The 19391-nt window shown below is 33.1% G+C and overlaps 1 protein-coding gene and 1 long non-coding RNA gene across 2 annotated transcripts in view; one reads left to right on the top strand and one right to left on the bottom strand.

Annotated features, from left to right (window-relative positions):
* The window catches only part of LOC119082281 (metabotropic glutamate receptor 2-like), a 152666-nt gene that overhangs the window by 49327 nt on the left and 83948 nt on the right, over positions 1–19391 (top strand). The window lies entirely within an intron of this gene.
* Positions 13703–19391, bottom strand: part of LOC119082283 — an 85699-nt gene continuing 80010 nt past the window's right edge. The window contains exons 3-4 of the long non-coding RNA XR_005088608.1: positions 18805–18806; positions 13703–13713 (exon numbers count right to left, since the gene is read on the bottom strand). This is a non-coding gene — a long non-coding RNA (uncharacterized LOC119082283). The remainder of the gene's footprint in view (positions 13714–18804; positions 18807–19391) is intronic.

The raw sequence follows: 19391 nt of genomic DNA, 5'->3' as shown, positions 1-19391 counted from the left end.
TGGGATCCAGAGTGAGAGAAAAGCTTTCACTTACCCTTAGAGCTCTCCTCATTTCCGATTTGTTGTATTTAAATTCTATTATGCTCATGTGTAAAATGATTTACATGGCGTAATGAATATTTGATTTGGATTTAGCACAGTAAGTAAACACAACATACCGATCACATATTGATATATGTTAAAATCTATTTCATATTTGATTAGTTCCGAAACATTGTCATAAGCATTATCCTATCCGTAGCATATATTGTTTCTGTAGATTATTCATCTTTTTTAATTAATGTACGTACAAGTTGTTTGAGTGCAATTACTGAACCACAATTATATTTAATCACGCAGCTACATTATTTACAACTCACAGTCACACACAGGAACATATACCGAAAGCATTCATCAACAACATACAAAATAGTAGATTACGCAACTAGTTACAAGTTCTCATATTGACTTGTTGTAATCGCACTCATGGAGCTTCTGTGTTTTTATGACATAAGGTTTCATAAAGTGTCGAAAGGCAAACACGTACGCTAGCAAAGTGGGAGGTAAGGTCCACTTTGCCTCCCGCTACCAAATAATAATGAATTTAAGACCCACAGACCAAACACCATGTCACTATAATATGCGTAAATGATGTTCAACAATGTTGTGTTTTCTTCATATCCTTCTTCATACACCAAAAACAACGAAACAAATCTGTTAAATTGGTGAAACTTTATCGCTATTTGAGCGTTTTTCTTGTAGCGCAATTAAATTACTTCTAATGCTTTGTAATAATAAATTATTGAGTTGTGGCCGACCATAATGTCTGGTAAACACGAACGAATATTGTGCGATTCCGTCGGATTGAGTTAAATGTAACAACGCAACAGTTTTTACAGAAAGAAGTGAGACAACATAAATTTCAACAGTGAGACGAAGGAAAAGTGATAATGTTTAAGTATGAGGATCATCCGAATTGTTCGAAATATTTTTAATTGAGAAACAAACACGTCTATTCCGAAAGACGCAAAGTTATTACTTCGATAAATTGCCTGATAAATTGGACCGATGCACGGAGTATTTGAAATTGAGATTACTGTAGCATGTATTTTCAAGTAATATCAAGCGCTGAAACTGAAATGACGGTCACTGTTGTCAATAAAATATGATGACCACTAAGAAAGATCTTGACAATGAAACAAATTTAATTTTTCCCGTCATAATATTAATCCTAAATTATATATTCTAAATGACCGATCACAGATTCAACACATTCGCTGTGTGCAAGACATTTTACATTTGTGTGATATGCGTTTATTACTTGAAAATATTATAAAAGTGATATTTTCTGACTAAAGAGTTGCAGTCGAGTTTTAGTTGGAGAAAAGTTTTGTTTTACTTAACATCTCGTTTCAATACTCGAACCTAGTATTTACAGGCATCTTATTCCACCTGTCTGCGTTCCATTTGTATCGTTATAGAGAAGATAGTTCTGCGAATTTCATTATTTTATAAGCTTTTTTCTTCATGGAGTATTATATAAATAATTGACTCAGGTGAGAATGATGGGTGGTGAAAGATTATTTCCACTAACTTGAACGATGGATATGCAAATTTTAACCTAATTTAGAAGGCATTAGTGCTTTTTCCATTATGCGCTTCGAAACCTGGAAAATTTCGCAATAACTTAATTATTCTGGTTCGAAAATCGTTGAGTCAATTTCAAGAATTCAATTTAAATAATTACCAAGTTAGTTCGAACATACAGTAACAGTTTGTTTGCGTGATTCAAAAATTTATAGAATTTTTTAATGAAATTTTTTGTTCGAAAATGAAATAATTGGATAAAAACTGATACGAAAAACTTCAATCAAAACATTCACCATTGTGTGTGAAAATACTAATCATAATTTAGACGGCAAAGAATGGATTCGAATTTATTAAATAAAATTATTTTCCGAAATGTATTCATGCGAATGCCCAATTTGCATTGTAAATTTTAATCATAAAATGGATGTAATCAAAATTGTAAACATTTGCACCATTACCGCGGGAAAAGTTACAACAAGGCTATTCGATTATTTTCGGCAAAATATAACGAAAACCTTGATCCGCCTATTGTAACTACTATCAGAATACAATAAATTAAAATGAAAATCTACGCAACCTATCGAAGATTCATAATTTAATATTAAATGGGAATTCCATTGATTCTTTTTGCCATCCAAGAATATAATTTGAAATAGATTATTGGAAATTAGAGGATACTCTTTGTAAAATAGGGATTTAGATAAGTTATTTATACACAAAGGAAAATGAAATATTCGTGTCTATATATACATAAAACGAAAGCATTTATGGGGAAAAAAAATTAATGTTATTTCGGTGGTATACGATTTTGTTGATTCAGTTACGTTTATCGTTTATGTAGAGATTTGGGGAGAAAATATTAGTACGACATCAGGAACGTTTCTGATTTCAAAAAAAAATTAAATTTTAAATTTCGAGGTTTGTGTTGGTGCTTTCGCTAAGTGAGCGTAAATTTACGTTCACTGCTTATGTGCCTTACTTACTTCCTCATACTTAAAAGTATGTCGCATTTTGGTACTTGAGTTTTTCTTAACGACGACCCAGCATTTATGAAGGCGTGTCCTACAGTATCAACGCAACTTGTTTGGTGTCATTTGATCTTTATAGAAACACTTTAATTTAGTCTTTAAAAACACAGGATAACCTATTTTTGATTAATAATAATATTGGCAGTTGAGGCGGACATTGAGATTTGGCAAGATTACTTCTTAGATGTCATTACAATACGGGAAATTATATTCGACCAATAATTTTTGATCGACGACCATTGGAATTTTTCCTATTACAAATATTTTAATTCTCGCTACCGTTATTATCATCAAATTGGTACCAATTAGATGGAAATATTGGTAAATGGAATTACTTTTAACGCTCAACCCAAAACTAATAACGTTCGATTATTACCATCCATTACAATACTTTATTGCATAAGCGAAGAAGAGAAAACCGATGTAGTGGATAGTATTATCTTATCAGTCTGAATAATATACTCTGATGATTCGTAGGATGATAATATTGAGGGGAAATCATCTAGCGTAAGAAAAAAATTCATCAAATTTCGTTGAAATTCTTTAATTTCTTTAACAATCCTGTTAGTGTATAGAAATGGATGGGTTGAAAGTATGACGACACGCAGACCTAATAAATAAGTTAGCAAACTATAAAGTTTGTTACGTACGTATGTACACTGCGTCATTTGAAAGATTAATTGAGGTATCTAATATACGCGAATGAACCAGCGAAAAGAATGGCATTTCGTCCTTAAAATCTATTTTAATTTTATTTTTATAGGTCAAAATTCAAAGTGATAATGCTAACGCTATGGGTAGGTTATGTACATTAAATAATTTATAAATAATAAACAACACAAATCACGGGACAATCCATTCAAAATTCGTATTTCAAGTTGTATACCTCAAATTAAGATACTTCATGTGCTTGTAGAGGGGTAAAAGCACATACAGCAGATAAAACACATACGTGCTTCAAAATTGCGGTTTTGAGTTGAGTAAAGTTGATAGGCTAAGCCGAGGGCGAAAATTATTGCCAAATTAAAACAAAAGTCTGGATTCCAGACTCTGAAAGTTGTTCTTGGAATAGGAATACACCTACACTGGTGATGTTGTCGCCGTCTGCGACTATAATATGAGAACTCAGAAAGATTGAATGTGTACGAGTCAAATCAACTGACATTAACATGAACATATAACATGCGAACTAATTTAACATTTGAGCCTGCCCTTTGCGGTTATTAATAACAAAATTAGTTTGCATGTACGGTAATCTACTATTATGTACACTGATATGTTGACAAATCACACAAAACGGAAAGCAATTTGACATTAATCTTAAATATTGCTATACTAATAGATAATGAATCTAATAGACCATTCACGCAATATAATTCAGTACCGGGCCCTATGACAATATTAAATTTTATTATTGAACTTTTGTTACGAACGTTGTATATTATATCTATCATATACCTATAGATCAATATATCCATCAAATAAATCTTTAATTAAGTCCGTTGGGAATTTTTCCTTGAATTTAACAAGGGAGACGATAATAATAAAATCACTAAAACGTAACAGGACAGAATGAAATAGAAAAATGAACGCATATTATATGCCAACATATCCTGTGTAAAGTTCTTTCGCAGTAAAAGATACACTCAATTTTGGGATTAATAATACAAAATAAATTTGTAAACGTCCGAAAAACGGAGTGACAGAACATGACAATCAAAAAAAATGTTGAAATCAATATCGTATCTTATATTGACTAGAAAGGGACGAATCATCCTATTAATTTTACCTTAGTCACCCAGATATCGAAAAAATCCCTTTGTGTATGGGAATTGAAACGAAAAGAAAAAGCTCAGAGAATGAAAAATTATGTCAATTTGTATGAAATCAGTATCCTCTTTTAAGGTTTACTCGTAATATCACGCTTGATTTGATTCTATATGTATGAAGCAATGAAATAGCTAACTAGGTACTTTTCTGCTAGCCATTAGGATATTTATCGAACTATGGTCAAGATTTTGCAATTTATCAATTTAGTCGATAGGATCGTATAATGTAACCACTTGAGGCCAGATGTTTTCAATATGTAGAAATATGTTGGTTTTTTCTGCAGCTGAAATCTTACACATTCCAAGTTCTTCGACAATTGTACCGTAGAAATGAATTGTTTATTTTCAATATCTTGAGATCTTCATGATAATATACTAAATTCAATTTCTTTTTTTTTGAATGAGTGAGGCTTCAGGTTGAAAGTTCAAATTTTATCAACTCTGAATGAAATCTCTAATATAATTATATTCATTGATGTTAATTCACAACGAACTGTAATGACATATTAATCAGCAGATGTTTGTAATGTACAAATTAGATATAAATTTCGTTCTGTTTCAATTTTAATTCCACTACAGTAATAAAAGGTATAACAGCGCTGCATTCAAGCTAGCAAAAATTAATATTGTACGTGCTGTTCGTATAGAGGTGCAATTTGCATATCTGGGTAAACGCTATACATAGGATAAAATGGTCAGAATGAGTAGATGATGGTATTTTTGTAGAGAGTTAAAAGCGCAAAAAAATCCATTTAAATTTCCATGGAACGAACGTGATAATTTGATTTCAATGTGACATAAACCAACAATTTCACTGATAGTGCAGTTATTTTGGGAGGGACATTGGCGCAGTATTTTCATATGGCGTTAGCCAATGTGGTAATTTATTTAGTAAAAAACAGTAGTAGATTCGACAAACGTTTCGAAATTTCAGCTGATAGTTACGCCTTTCAAATAAAGGGGCCGAATAATTGAATTATAGATTATAGCCTCAAAGATTTTATTTAATATGCATAAAGGATGTAGTGTCCCTTGAATGCTTGTCTCAATTCCTTGTCGTATCACCGGGCTAATTCGTTGATACAGTAACTTTTTCGCTTGAACAAAACCTGAATCGACTGTGAGCATTTCACATATCACACCAATTTTTCGTCTCGTACTCCATGGTGTCAATTAGCAATTTTTTTCCGAAATACCTCGGTACGACATTGGACAGGCCACTGACATTTAAGCCGAATTGCGAGAAGTTAGCCGCTAAGCTTCTCCTCTCACAATTATTTCAATTGATGTTTTCTACAGCTGTGATTCTGTTTCGGTCGCTTCAGCTATTGGTACATTCTTATGTTCCAAATTTGCTATACAGAGCAGCTTTACGATTTCAACATTTTGAAACTCATCAACCAGATGAGCAGACTTCATTGAGTTTTTAGTACAGCTATCAAAAAATAAGGTATTATCACATTTTTGTTTTATGTGGGATCTGATATTTCTTGTCCCAAACATTCTGACAGCTGTTATATTGAATGAAATATTTGAATTTTTCCCAGTCGAAATTTTTGTCGCACACATGTAACAATCAGTTTGCTGTGATAAAAACCAAAAAACCATTCAATATCACGACTGTCAAATCCAAGGGCCATCTCAATAGGTTTCTTCCAGGGCCGTTCAAAATGTCAATCGTCATCCACAGAGAAGGCAACACAACCTCACTTTGAAGTTTCAACGAACAAATTTTTTTCAAGTTGCGGTTATGTTTGCTTCTGTGGATGCTTTCGTTCGTTTTTGGCTTGTCAAAATTCGTTTTTACCGTACGATGGAAGAAACGTATAGAACAAACTGACAAATTAAAATGACAAATCACATTTAGTGTGTGAGAGCTTCGTGTACAGACAGTATAGGTGTTAAGAATTGCATCTCATAAACACTCGCGGAAATCCTGATCAAGAATGCCGTTGAAATGAACGAGATCATAGTGGACACGAACAGAAAAAAGGAAATAAAAAGTCAGTTTCAATTGTACAAACGATGAGAATAAACGTAATTCTCGGGGCAGCATCCCCAAGTCTCAGTGTTTCCTTTGTAGTGGATAAAGAATAAATTAATATTATTACACTTCATTATGCAACATTTTCGAGGCATTTTACACTTAAAAGGTATTTTCAATTCATAAAAGAAATTGAAAACTTCATTTACTTTTTTAATTGTAACTCATACACGTGTTATGAACGAATAATGAATGACAACAATATGTATGAATGGAACAAGACAATTATTGTAATAAAAAAAGGAAGAGGCAAAGTTGACGTTTTTGGATTTAGTGGTGTGTGTGATAATGTGATATGATTTTTCTATGAATTTCGGGTCATAATTCCTCTAGGTAGTCTACCTCTATGGTCAAATCTGTGGAAAATGTGATAATACACACACGGAATTTCGAAAACCGACACATTTTCTGTTTCTGAGTTTTACTTGAGTTTCTGATTTCTCCATTTAAAAACACATGCAAAATTCACAAAAAATCAGTAAACCCCGAAACAGAAAATGTGTCAATTTTCAAAATTCCGCGAGTGTAAGTAAATTTTTTAAATTTATTTCTGGCTCCAAATAATGCCTGAGTTCTTTGGGTTTCTTCTATAATATAAAACACAAAGACGGTACTAGTTGAATCGGATTCGGCATTGTTCTCCATCGTCGGCGAATCGGATTGGTCACGGTCCACAGGTCCACCAGTTGAATTTCGGTCGATCATTGTGGAATCGGATTGGTCATGATCCACAGTTCCGACTGAATTTCGATGAGCAACCTTAGCTGGCGGTTCATCAATCGATATTGTTCGATGTTTTCGTATGAATAAACCAGACACCTTCGGTTTAAGAACATACTGAGGTTCTGTTTCTGTTTCTGGTTCCATTCTATCGCGTTCATTCCACTTTTCATTCGACGACACGCTCAGATCCGTTGTTGTTTCTTCGTTTGTGGCGAGGCTCACGTGAACCGTTGTCAGCTGGATCTGTCACAATCGATTCATTAGTTTAAAAGTCTAATTTAGATCCTCGGTAGAACTGTGTAATCGCTCGGTATTTATCAACGTAGCTCGTTCAAACTTTCGAATCTGCTCATATCCGAATTCGGTATTTGGTTCAGATCTTACAGATGTACATTGACAATAATTGTTTTGACTTTGACCGACCGCATGCTTCTAGCATTAACACTCGAATGTCAGACGTCAAAAAACCTCTAAGTTTTGATAGATGCATGCGTGTACTCTTGAATGTGTTTTAACTCACACGAAGAAAGCATGACCACTGTCTGTACGAAAGAAATGCCAAGCCTATTCTACTATACCAAACGCCTAATTGTAGCCACTTTAATTTCAATGAGGTGTGACGAATAAATTCACCTGCGTATAATGAAGCTATGCAAAAATTGAATACAATTACCACCACAAATTTTTCAGTTTTAAATACATTTTTAAACTTCCATCTTTATTCACAAATATGTGAATAGGTCTGTAGCTAGCGGGTGATTTCTGTTTTTAACAATGAACATCCACTGTAAAAGATAAATATATTTGGAAATAGATAAATAAGAGTTTGAATTGCTTTGTGGAAAGAATTAATGGCATTTTACAAAAACGCAACAGAAAAAGCCATTAGCAACGGAGGTTGAGTACATAAATATCCGCTTCTGTATATGAAGATACAGTAACAGTTTAAGTATTGTAAGTTTGAAAAATGGACTCTATGCATAACTGTGTGTATGTATGTATGTACATACGTAATTCGTTACTGGGTGGCTACAATGGTAATGTAATGGAGTGTGCGGTACAGTGGCAAAGCGTACGACATATATATATATATATTTCTTAATCCAAATGCTTCTAACCAACATTTTTAATAATTCCTTAAAAAATATACTATGTAAGATCCGAACATGAACTGGAGTCTTCTTTTCTCAAGTAATCGACATTAATCTTAAAAAACCAACAAGCTGATTTTTCTTAAAGCTCAATTGCTAGACATGAGTCCATTGAAATAAGTATTGTAATACTTAAAGATCTGTTTTCTGGAGATTATCTGTCTGTTAGTTTGAAGACATATGATCGTAGAAAGACTAATTCCGTCATTGGAATTCATTCATCTGGGTGTAATCATTCGGGCACCGCATAGAAATTCCAAACAGCAATATCTTCTCATCTCTTCAATAATCTGTGATGGAATATGTTGTGGGAATATTGTAAGCTGCCACACTTCCATATATGATGGTATTTCATATTCTAATGCAAGAGCATTTGTTGGAGATTTATTTCTTGTCGGTTGTATTGAACAGATAATTCATTAATCCACATCTCATTACAAACGGTTTTGTATGTCGTGTACCCATACCATAATGCTTTATAAATGAGATATCCGACTTTCAACTTTAGATCATCCACGCAAGAAATTGTAGGAGCGTTATTATAGCATTACTATTAATTTCACATTCGTTACGATCTGCGACAGACTTCATGAGATCATATCTAACATAATGGAAGCGTAATGAATTGTTAAACTATACTGCAGAGGTTTCACACGTAGTGGTTGGAAATATTGAACTATAAAATGGAGATATATATTTATTCTTATGGTGTCCCTTAAATTTCGTGTTCGTTCAAAGTGCAATGTGTTACATACAAAGTTCTACAATTTGAAGTTGCTGCTTTAAAACGACAGACGGTAATGTAACCGGCAATAAATCGTATACGCTTCTGAAATTCTGGAAACATTAAATCAAAATATATTTAAGTTGAACCATCGATTGAATTTGATAATAAATCGGACATGTACCAACGTGTTCACATCTTGGTAGTTGGTGTAATTAAAAACAAAATTACCTAAAATATCACATAAGGACTTATCTCTAAAATATTGTTTTCCGGTTGCAGTGGTCCATAAATTTCATGGCATTAAGTTTCAAGAGCGAAAATAAATATTTTTGCTGTAAGCTATGTTTCGATATTTTTGACCCACTCCATTTTGTCTTCACGATAGTGTGTTGAGGGACTTTTGAAAAACGACCTGCCGAAATCGGACGCATTTTCTAGTGGATTTCTAGTGGATTTTTTGATATGTGCCTAGATAGGTATTGGTCCCTAGAAGCCAAAACCACTTTCAAAAAAATTCGTCTAAGCTTGTCTGGCTAGTGAGAGGTGACCAAAAACCGAAAACCGAAAACATGCACTTTTTTTATGGAAATTTCTTGTAGGCCACGAAACCTTAAAGGTCGTGTGGGGTGTCATTAGAAAGGTAATTGTATTTACTTTCGGGGCAGATTGGGTCTTGTTGGGTTTAAAATTCATCCTCACTGATTTATGACCAGTTGAAAGTTTGGGTAAAAAATGAATAATTTTGGCGAACTTCTAACGGTACGCGTGAATCCGAAAAGCAACAGAAACACAAAGAAACTGTTTTCCCCATTTGATACTGGTCTTAGCTTTCCAATAATACCAAACATGCATGGGTAATGTTTCGATGTATGTGGTTTTGGTATGAAAATTTGATGCTCAGTATCGCTACTCAAAAAATTTCTTGCACGTGAAATATTTGATGAAAACATATTTTTTTCAGCAGTTTCAGCTGCTGGTTCACTTTTTCGAAGTCATTCTATCTAAAAGAATGCCAAGCAACGTATTTCAGATTAAAATTAACTCTGGAATATAAATTTGCTTACATCCTCGTATGCACTGAAAACCCTAAGGTTACGTTAATTAAGTTCCAGTGCTATTTTAAGGGCTTCTAGGGACCAGTACCTATCTAGGCACATATCAAAAAATCCACTAGAAAATGCGTCCGATTTCGGCAGGTCGTTTTTCAAAAGAATCCCGCTAAATGATTTAGATGAAGAAGACGAAACTAAGTTCTGACCAAAGCCAATGCTTAAAATTTAATGTTAGTTTTGCCGGGCTTTCCTTCAGACACAATAGTAAAATAAACATCTCAATAAATACAAAGTAAAGTCTACGTTTTTTTTCTACATTCTCCATTTTCTTTATTTCAAGATAGAAACCTTAAGCATCATTGATACTGTTAGCTCTTTGGCTGTCAAATAAAGTCTATCCGGAACGATTTCAGCCAATAAAAATTTATGACTTCATGTTCGGTATCGTAAGTTTCGTACAAAGTATATACCGACGTGTCAAAGAAAAATTTATCTTTCGAAACAAAGTTCGAACAATTGTGTTGAGCGAATAAAAACTTAGAGCATTTTGTTTCCGGTGATTGGCAGGCACAGTTTGTTAATGGGAACACTTTTTTTTAAAGTTTCAATTTGAAATATAATACACCGACTGTAGGAACATCCTACAATTTCAGAATGTATGTAAATTTCTTCAAATTGAAGTTATGGAAGGAAGGGTCAAATATTTTGTTACAATGCCCAATATGCCTCATTAGAATAGCAAAGATAAAAAGTATATGACAATTGAAGTACATTACTCTCCCTTTATTTATACTACAAATTTAGCATGCACACCCAAAAGTTTATTTCACCTCAGGCTATACTTGCCTTTGAATTTTGGACAATGTTTCTTCCGTACAAACTTGTATAATGTTATTTTATCTCACTTAACATCAATCACGGCACAGATAAACTTTTGTGTAACTTTACAAGTTTTATTAGGCAAGCGAAAGCTAACACGAATACGCCAAAAACACTGAAAATCAATCAATCATTGGTACTTTGTTGTATACTGTGGTACAGTTTATTTACGAGATTTTCGGAAAAACCACTCTAGAATTTCGACTCATGAAAATACCTCGCAAAATTGCGAAAATATATGAAGTATTTCACCGAAAGAGATAACTCTCAAATTGTTTAAGTAAAACACATAAAAAAACGAGAAATATTTTCATTGTGGGACGGCATGGACAACCAAAAAGTTTGTTTGTACAAGGAAAATTTGTGTAATAAATGTGAAGAAAACGGATGAAGTTTCACCTAGAGGCATTTTCATTTAAAAGAGAAAAATGTTCAAAACGTCTAAATAGGCACCCGAAAACATGTAGAACGTGGCGTAGAATTAGCTTTAACGTTAGCATTTAAATAGATATCTAACATTTTACATTTATTATTTACGTTTTTTTTTGTGTGTCTTAAATGGGATTTTTCTTTGCAGACTTCTCATTTTAAATAAAAATATAAAAAAAAACTGAAATCGTCCTCTTTTGTTTGTTATTTTTCACTAGAAAATGTTTCGTGTACCTCTCTTTCGTGCTCGTAGCTCCTGTTTTACATGATGTATACATTATATAATATAAGCGGAACGTTGTACACATCTTGTATTGGTTTTAAAGGCAATATACAGACAGACTGGCCTACTTCAAGAATAAAATCTTGAAATTTGCTTTGAGGCTAACATCATTCTACACGACACACCGAAAAGATTTCTCCTCAGGTAGAAAACAAAAACGACGAAAACATAATCATCTTATTTCTGGTAATACGAAGCCGAAGCGAACCTTTTTTCTTATTCATGTGTACCACACCACATACACACACATTTTCCACGTTCACCTAAAAGCCATAGACTGCACGATATATTCACTCCTATTATATCGTTCTCCGTGTATATTTATATGAAAGTATTTTATATTAGTTGAATGGGATATGATGCAATATAACCATTTTGGAAAATACTCATGTTTTATTCGTGTTTATTATGTTACAAAATATTTTTCGGAAATATTTTTGAAATAATAAAGAGATTATATTATAAATGAAGATTTATAATAGTTAGGAGATGATACAGCTTATTATGTGAAGCATTCACCATTGCACAAAAATATGCTAAAAGGAAAATCCTCAGCCATTCTTTCATTTAATTAAATTTTACAAAAGGGAGCATGTGAACAAAATATGACACAATTTTGTAATGTGAATGGGGCCACCTGAATTGCTTTGAAATTTGGCTCTTGTTCGAAACACACTGATAAAAAATTACCAACAAATTGTCAACTTTTTGCTTCTAATAAATGGAAGTTGATTATAAATGTAACATGCCAGAAAATGTGTAAAATTAGCTACACTTCATTCAAGAATTCAGGGTGGACCAATTTTTGTGCTTAGCTGAAAATTATGTGCTGTGTAGATCATTTTAATGCAATAATTATTTGTTTACCAAGCGACAAAGTAGGTAATTCCATCAAGAGTAGGGTTCCCAGATCGAAAATTTCAAAAAGAGTACTTTTTTTACTTGAAAAAGAGTATAAAAGAGTACGGTTGATATTATCAACTTGATAAAGTAGGAAAAAATCAATGAGAAATCTTTTTTCAGTAATAGCTTTGTACTTAATTCTTTTTGGACGAAGTATAACATCGTTTTATGCTTTAATGACTTAGCATTTATTGATGATTAACACAAACGTTTCTATTTCTCAATGAAAAGTTACCACTTCTTGACATCTATGGATGTACTTTGACCAAAAAGAATGTGAGTACAAAGTTATCATCGAAAATTTACATTTTTTGTGCATATGTTCAGGCTTCAATTTAGCAGTCAAATGATTAGTCTTAACTGTAACAATATTTCAAGTGTTTTAACTGCCATAAAAACGACACTTGGATTACTAAAATTCGAATTTTCTCAATTGAATCCATTATTTTAACTACTAACATAAATACCGTTGTTCTGCTGCACAAATTAGGTGTTTGCAAAACCAACTTTGCATCAAAAATTTTGTTCCCGACATTTTGAAAGAAAGTGTTCTTTGCCCCCTTCAATATCTTACTAAAAGAAATCTCTTGTTAAACTTGTACAATGACTTAAGTAAAAAAGTGATTCTATTGCCACGCAGCGAAACTTGTTTTTCACCTTTTAAAGCTTAGTATAGCCGGTGAAATGAAATTTTGACACAAAATGTATGTCAGAACTTTCAGCTCGTGCGGTAGAGTATATAAGAATTTCACTTCCCTGCTGAAAAAGAGTACAAAGAGTGCAAAATCAATGAAATAGTAGCAGGCTAGCCGCAGTCGGTAAAAGTAGTTGCGATGTCGAAAAAGAGTACATGTACTCTAAAAAGAGTACGGCTGGGAACCCTAATCAAGAGTGAATTCGTTCCAGTTGAATTTATGGCACTTTCCATGAGGTGAACACAACGTTTTTCATGTGTGCATTTTGCGAATATTTGTTCGCAACAATGGTAATTAACATATCAAAAGATAAAAATATGAAAGGAATGTGAAGTCTGTTGATTTGAGGCGGAGCCGAGACTTTCCATTTTTATCCCGCATTTTGTAATCGATTTTACATGCTAAGGGTATCGAAATTAGTGATTGAAACATTTTGTCAACTGAACGCATTTGTGTGGACAATGTTATCTTGTGCAACAAGTCTTGAAATGTTTACCTTTTTATCACTAGTCCTAAGAAAAATTAGGACGTGTGCTGAAAAATACGGTGGGGTTTTTCGTCTTTGTAGCTCTTGTAGTTTTTGTAGTTCTTGTAGTTTTTGTAGTTCTTGTAGTTTTTGTAGTTTTTGTAAAATCCCTCAGCGAATTCAAAATTTGCGCCAACATATCATATACTGGGAATCACTTAATTAACTGGGAAAATCGATAACTTTTAAAGCTTTTAAAACTCTAATAAATCTAAAATTGTGTTTTCTAAAGGTGAACCAACTGCAGTTATTTATGCAACATAGAGATACAGCACTAGATACCCCCTAGACACTTCGACAAAAAAATATATGTGAATGGCGTGAATAGTATCACACCCGTAGCACTAGATTTGTAATTTTCACTAGAGACCATAGATTGAGCGCGACAACACGCATCTTGTGCCCAAAATAGTATTTTGTGTACCAAGTCAGGAAGTGACGGTTTTTTCAGCACCAGTCCTAAGTTTTCTTTACGAGCGAAGCGAGTTGCATACAACGTCAACAACAATAACTCTTAGATGAAAAACAGAGAATTTTCTCAACGGTCAATGCACACATCCCCTTTGATTGTTTATTTCGAAATAAGACTGTACCGTGTTCCTTTAAATCTAAAAGCAAAACAAAAGAGTTGCGATTAGAGAAGAAAAAACGCACAAAAAAAACTCCAGTACTTTAATTATTAATACTGGTGTCATGACAAGTCACCCATATTACAGCTTTTCACATCAGAGAAGTTGTAGATATGAGATTTTATGAAATACTTTTCATTTGTTTGTGTAAGCATTTTTAAGCTTGATAGTAAGATCCAGTACTGAAAATCATAGAATAACACTCGATGGTTGACAAGATGACGTTTTTCAATGAAAGTCGAATTTTCTACAAATCCCTGATTTAACTTAAGCTCTTTGAGTATCCGTTGCAGCTAAACTATGTTGTAGCTTTGAACACTAATCCACTTGAATGAAATTTTCAAGATAGAGATTTTGTAACCAACAAGTAGCTTTTACTCAGAAGGAACTTTTGTGTGTCTTTTAGAATGACTCTCAAACACTGAATCAATTATCTGCAATTTTCCGTGACCGTGATATAACAGTAGGTATTTATATCTTTTAGCTACTGAGCCTGGCAATGATTAACATTAGTTTATCTGATCAAAATGCATCTATGTACAGTGTACACACACCACACTACACATTCAATCTACACTACCATCATATAAAAGCTTTCGAAATAAATATCATTTTGTCTGAACCCGTGACTTTGGGGCTAGAGCTCTCCACTCATAATCGAGAGGTCCCGTGTTCAAATCCGCGGCTAGGCAAGATGATTTTTCTTTCATTTGCTTTCTATGTAACACTTACTCATAGATATTCTAATGTGTCCGTTGCCAATTCGTAACGTTAAAGATATCATCGATGAAATTTCTTATCAATGGGACAAATGAGAGAAATGGTACTTTTGTGTTGAGCTTACCGATCCGATGCGAAGCCGAGGTCAGTAAATATTTGGTGGTGATTTGTCTCATTATTTGAATAAAAAATATTGATGAGAAAAAAAATCGCTCGGTTCAGAGCTTTTTTGCGAACACTTCAAGAAATTCTAGTTTCTTCAAAACAGCCACAATAGATTTACCAGTAACATTTTACTTTTCTAGCATAAAAGACATTGTCTTTGATAAATTTTCCAACATAAATAACGCAAACATAAAAAATTTTCATGCATACCGTTGTATATACACGATGCCTGACATATATATTACACTCATTTTACATAATATCAGCGGTTATATGCAAACAAACAATAAATTAAATTTTCAACCATACTCACGCACACCAAATATTTCCTTCCCGAAAACTTTTTGCGGGTCTAGGTTGTCACATTTTTTATTCAATTTATAACCAAATTTCATATCCAACGGCAAAATTGTCAAAACGCGTGTGTAACCTGCATACAAAATTTTTTTTTCTTCGTACTGAATTTCCATATTTTGTGTTCGTGTATGTTCAGTAAATATTTCACATCAGAAAACTCATTCGTTCAACTTCTTATCCTTTCCATTGGAGTCTAAATTTGTATGTTATTTACAATTTCAACTTTCTTATTAAAATCTATCTCTGTAAATAACATATTTTTATGCTGAGGGAGGAATGTAAACAGGTAACATTGCTCGAATAGCACACCTAAATAACATTTTCCATTTTTTTTTCACTGTAATCTGTCCTATTTTGCAGAAAAATCGTTTAACGAAACTATTTCTCTGTCAACGTTTACAGAAATAATGATGCAACCGACAATTTTGTGAGAGTATGTCAGGATTTAAAGGAAAAAGATTCAACTACAGAATGTTTAACGGAATACACAATTGATATGTTTGCAAAATAACAGCTATTTATGGTAGAAGTACTATTTTAACGGGTAGTTTATGTGCGAAAAATGGGTAATTATTTCTGCTCAGTCCTCATGGCTTATTATCGTGCTATCTTCTCCTCGCCCAAAAAATGGACATTGAACGACGAGAATGCAACAAAAACAACTCTATTGTCTATTGTCTTCCTTGAAGAGATCATGTAGATTGAGGATTTTTCAGGTCCTGTTTGCTTCTTGTCACGTTAATATTGAATAATTTTTGCCAAGCGCTATATGGCAACAAATTGACACTTAAATGAGGAACTTTGTTTTTAACCTGTTACAGACGGCTTGAGGTCTTATTTAGCTGCAAAAATCATGTTCAAAACAAATGAAGTAAAAGATTTCTGAAAAATCAATTGAATAGTAAAACAGTTGATATGCTTGACGTCTATTACAGGTTAAATGAACAGAAATTTTGAGGTTGGCCATTCACTGTCCATGTCCAGTATACTTTAAATTTTACAGTAAAACTGTGAATTTTACAATATATCTTAAACGAATGAAATTTGGAGACACTGTCACATAAGGTTTCCAGTTCCGTATTCTCTAAATCTAAAATAGTAAAGTAGTGTTTAGATTAGAAGTTGAGCGTACTGATTACACGACGTTCTATTGTTTGATATATCTCTTTTGCACTTTACAGTAGAGCAAGCGAACTTTCAGTGGCTAGATATAGAAAACTATCATATTATGATACCGTTTTACAACGTAATCTCAGAGCATTAAGTTCGCCTCGGTTCGATACTCTCCCATCTCGTTTGACAGTGTTGATAGCATCAATAGAATTTGTTCATTGCAAAGGAAACCAAAGATTAAGGCAGCTTAATTCCCAAATGTAGTGGCTTTTATCAAAATTGTTTGTCGTATTTGCTTCTTAGGAAAGTCTGCATATTTGCAAACCAATATGCGCTTTACCGTAGTCGGATGAATTTTTTATTATTATTTTTTTGTTACATGTTATTTCCCATAGCCACAGCACAGTTTTCACAAATCCATTAACAAAGAGAGTGAAAGATACATGCTGGATAATGGGTGTCAGTCAAGATCAAAATATTTGTCAAGAAGATGACGTATTTGAATTGCTTAGGAATATTCTACAATCACCGGATTTAGTTTTTATGTGACGGTTATAACATATTGTGAATAAAGGGAAGCATTATGATTTTTCTTCAGAAAAATCCTGCAAGATGATGGAAGACTTTCGAAATAAAAATTAATGTGCTCGTTTACAAAGTGCAACCCTTTTTACTAAAATTGGAACTTGGAAACAATTTTACAACTTGAAAGCAGCAGTGCAAATTCGGTAAATTAATAAAAGAAAGATGCTACACAATAAGTTTAATGTAAAGCAGAAAATGTAAAAGTTTTCTTCAGTAATGTATTACCATTGTTGGATAAACCAACCATCCTAAATTCTCTGCAATTTATTTGTCGCAATTCACATTTAAATTATGAGCAGAGTTAAACTGCTGGAGAAATATATTTAAGAAAGTCATCATAAATCATTGCAGCTAGTACAATGGAAAATGGATTGGAATACTTGAATAGTTGATTTCGAGTTTAATAAGTTGCATTGTAACTGTATGAACTCTAAGGTTACCAACAGAGGACAACGTCATTTACCATTCGAGTATATTTTTTAGATACTATTCGCTCGTAGGTTAAATGCTATTAACACGCAACACTGCAACACCTTTTAGAGTAGATATTACATCTAAAAATTGTATTTTGTTGTGGATGAATTACGACACGCCGAGGATCGAGGATATTCGTCGACAGTTTTGTCAAAATTATTTTGTATTAAAGTTGCTTAAATTAATAAAATTTACGATTTGGTAGAGGAAAAATAATCGTGAACATTGTAGTTGTACATGAGTATTTTCGTCACCAGAGACGAATAACATCTCCAAGAATATGTCCACATAGTTCTCTGGGACGTTCAATCACATCGTTTATTTTATTTGTAAATTTGTGGATTATTCACATAAACTACGAGCAGCATCTTGACGATATTTTATCTCTATTTGGATATTGTCGAAGTACTTTTTTATATCATTTCGAAATTATACTTTATTTGTGTGCACTTTTCGTCAGAAACATTAAAAATGCAAAGCAGAAACGTTTGCATTCATTACGATTTTCCGAACACAATGAATTTTTTGTTAAATAAAATTAGTTTTTGTAAGTCCATTAAAAAGAAATAATTAACTCGCAATTGTTTCAAATGTTAATTGGTCTCTTAAATAAATTGCATTTTCTCTTTTATTAAAATTTGATTACACAGTTGTACGCAGTGAAAGGCAAAAACAAATTATAATTACGTAATAGTGTACATTGTTGTCCACAGTTTCGCCCCCAAGGAGAAGATTGCGGACTTGGGTTCCACTCGTGCGCCAACGGCCGTATAATAAACATTTACAACAATTTTTGGGTATAACAGACTTTTTTAGCGTTGCGATTTAGTGGTTGACGTGAGAAAAGTCGATTACCCAAAAATTGGTGTAAACGTTTTCACGGCTGAAATAGTGAGCGATATAGCGTAGCGTTACCGTTTAACGTCTCAGAAATTACAAATTTTTGAAACTACAAACAAATGAGAAAATTCACCGTAGCTATCGCGCAGGGCCTATTGTTGGACATTTTTTTTGATTTTTTTTTCAAAATTTCCAAAAAATTGCCAAAAATTTTTAAAAACTGCGAACGTCCAAAAACCGAATGTTTTCACCATTTCGAACGGTTTTGGCAACTCCTCACCTCAGCCTTGCATTTTAGTTGACTCTCAATTATTTTGTTTGATTCTTGACACTATCAGCTTTCAAATGAAGTCGAGCATGATTAATTTGAAAGCTGATAGTGTCAATAATCAAACAAAATAATTGAGAGTAAGCTTAAACGCAAGGCTGAGGTTAGGAGTTGCCAAAACCGTTCGAAATGATGGCAAAATTCGGTTTTTGGATGCTCGCAGTTTTTGGAAATTTTTGGCCATTTTTTGGAAACTTTGGAAAAAATTTCCAAAATAGGCCCTGCTATCGCGTTTCCAATTTTTTTGTCACTCCATTTATCCATTTATCAACGTTTCACAGAAAATTTCACCTTTATATTCTACATAAAGTTGAATGCTAGTCATAAAATTAAAAACAATCA

This window comes from Bradysia coprophila, unplaced genomic scaffold (genome assembly GCF_014529535.1).
Source record: "Bradysia coprophila strain Holo2 unplaced genomic scaffold, BU_Bcop_v1 contig_415, whole genome shotgun sequence".
Taxonomy (NCBI): domain Eukaryota; kingdom Metazoa; phylum Arthropoda; class Insecta; order Diptera; family Sciaridae; genus Bradysia; species Bradysia coprophila.
The sequence above is the reverse complement of the archived record's forward strand: the minus strand, read 5'-3'. Positions and strand labels throughout refer to the sequence as shown.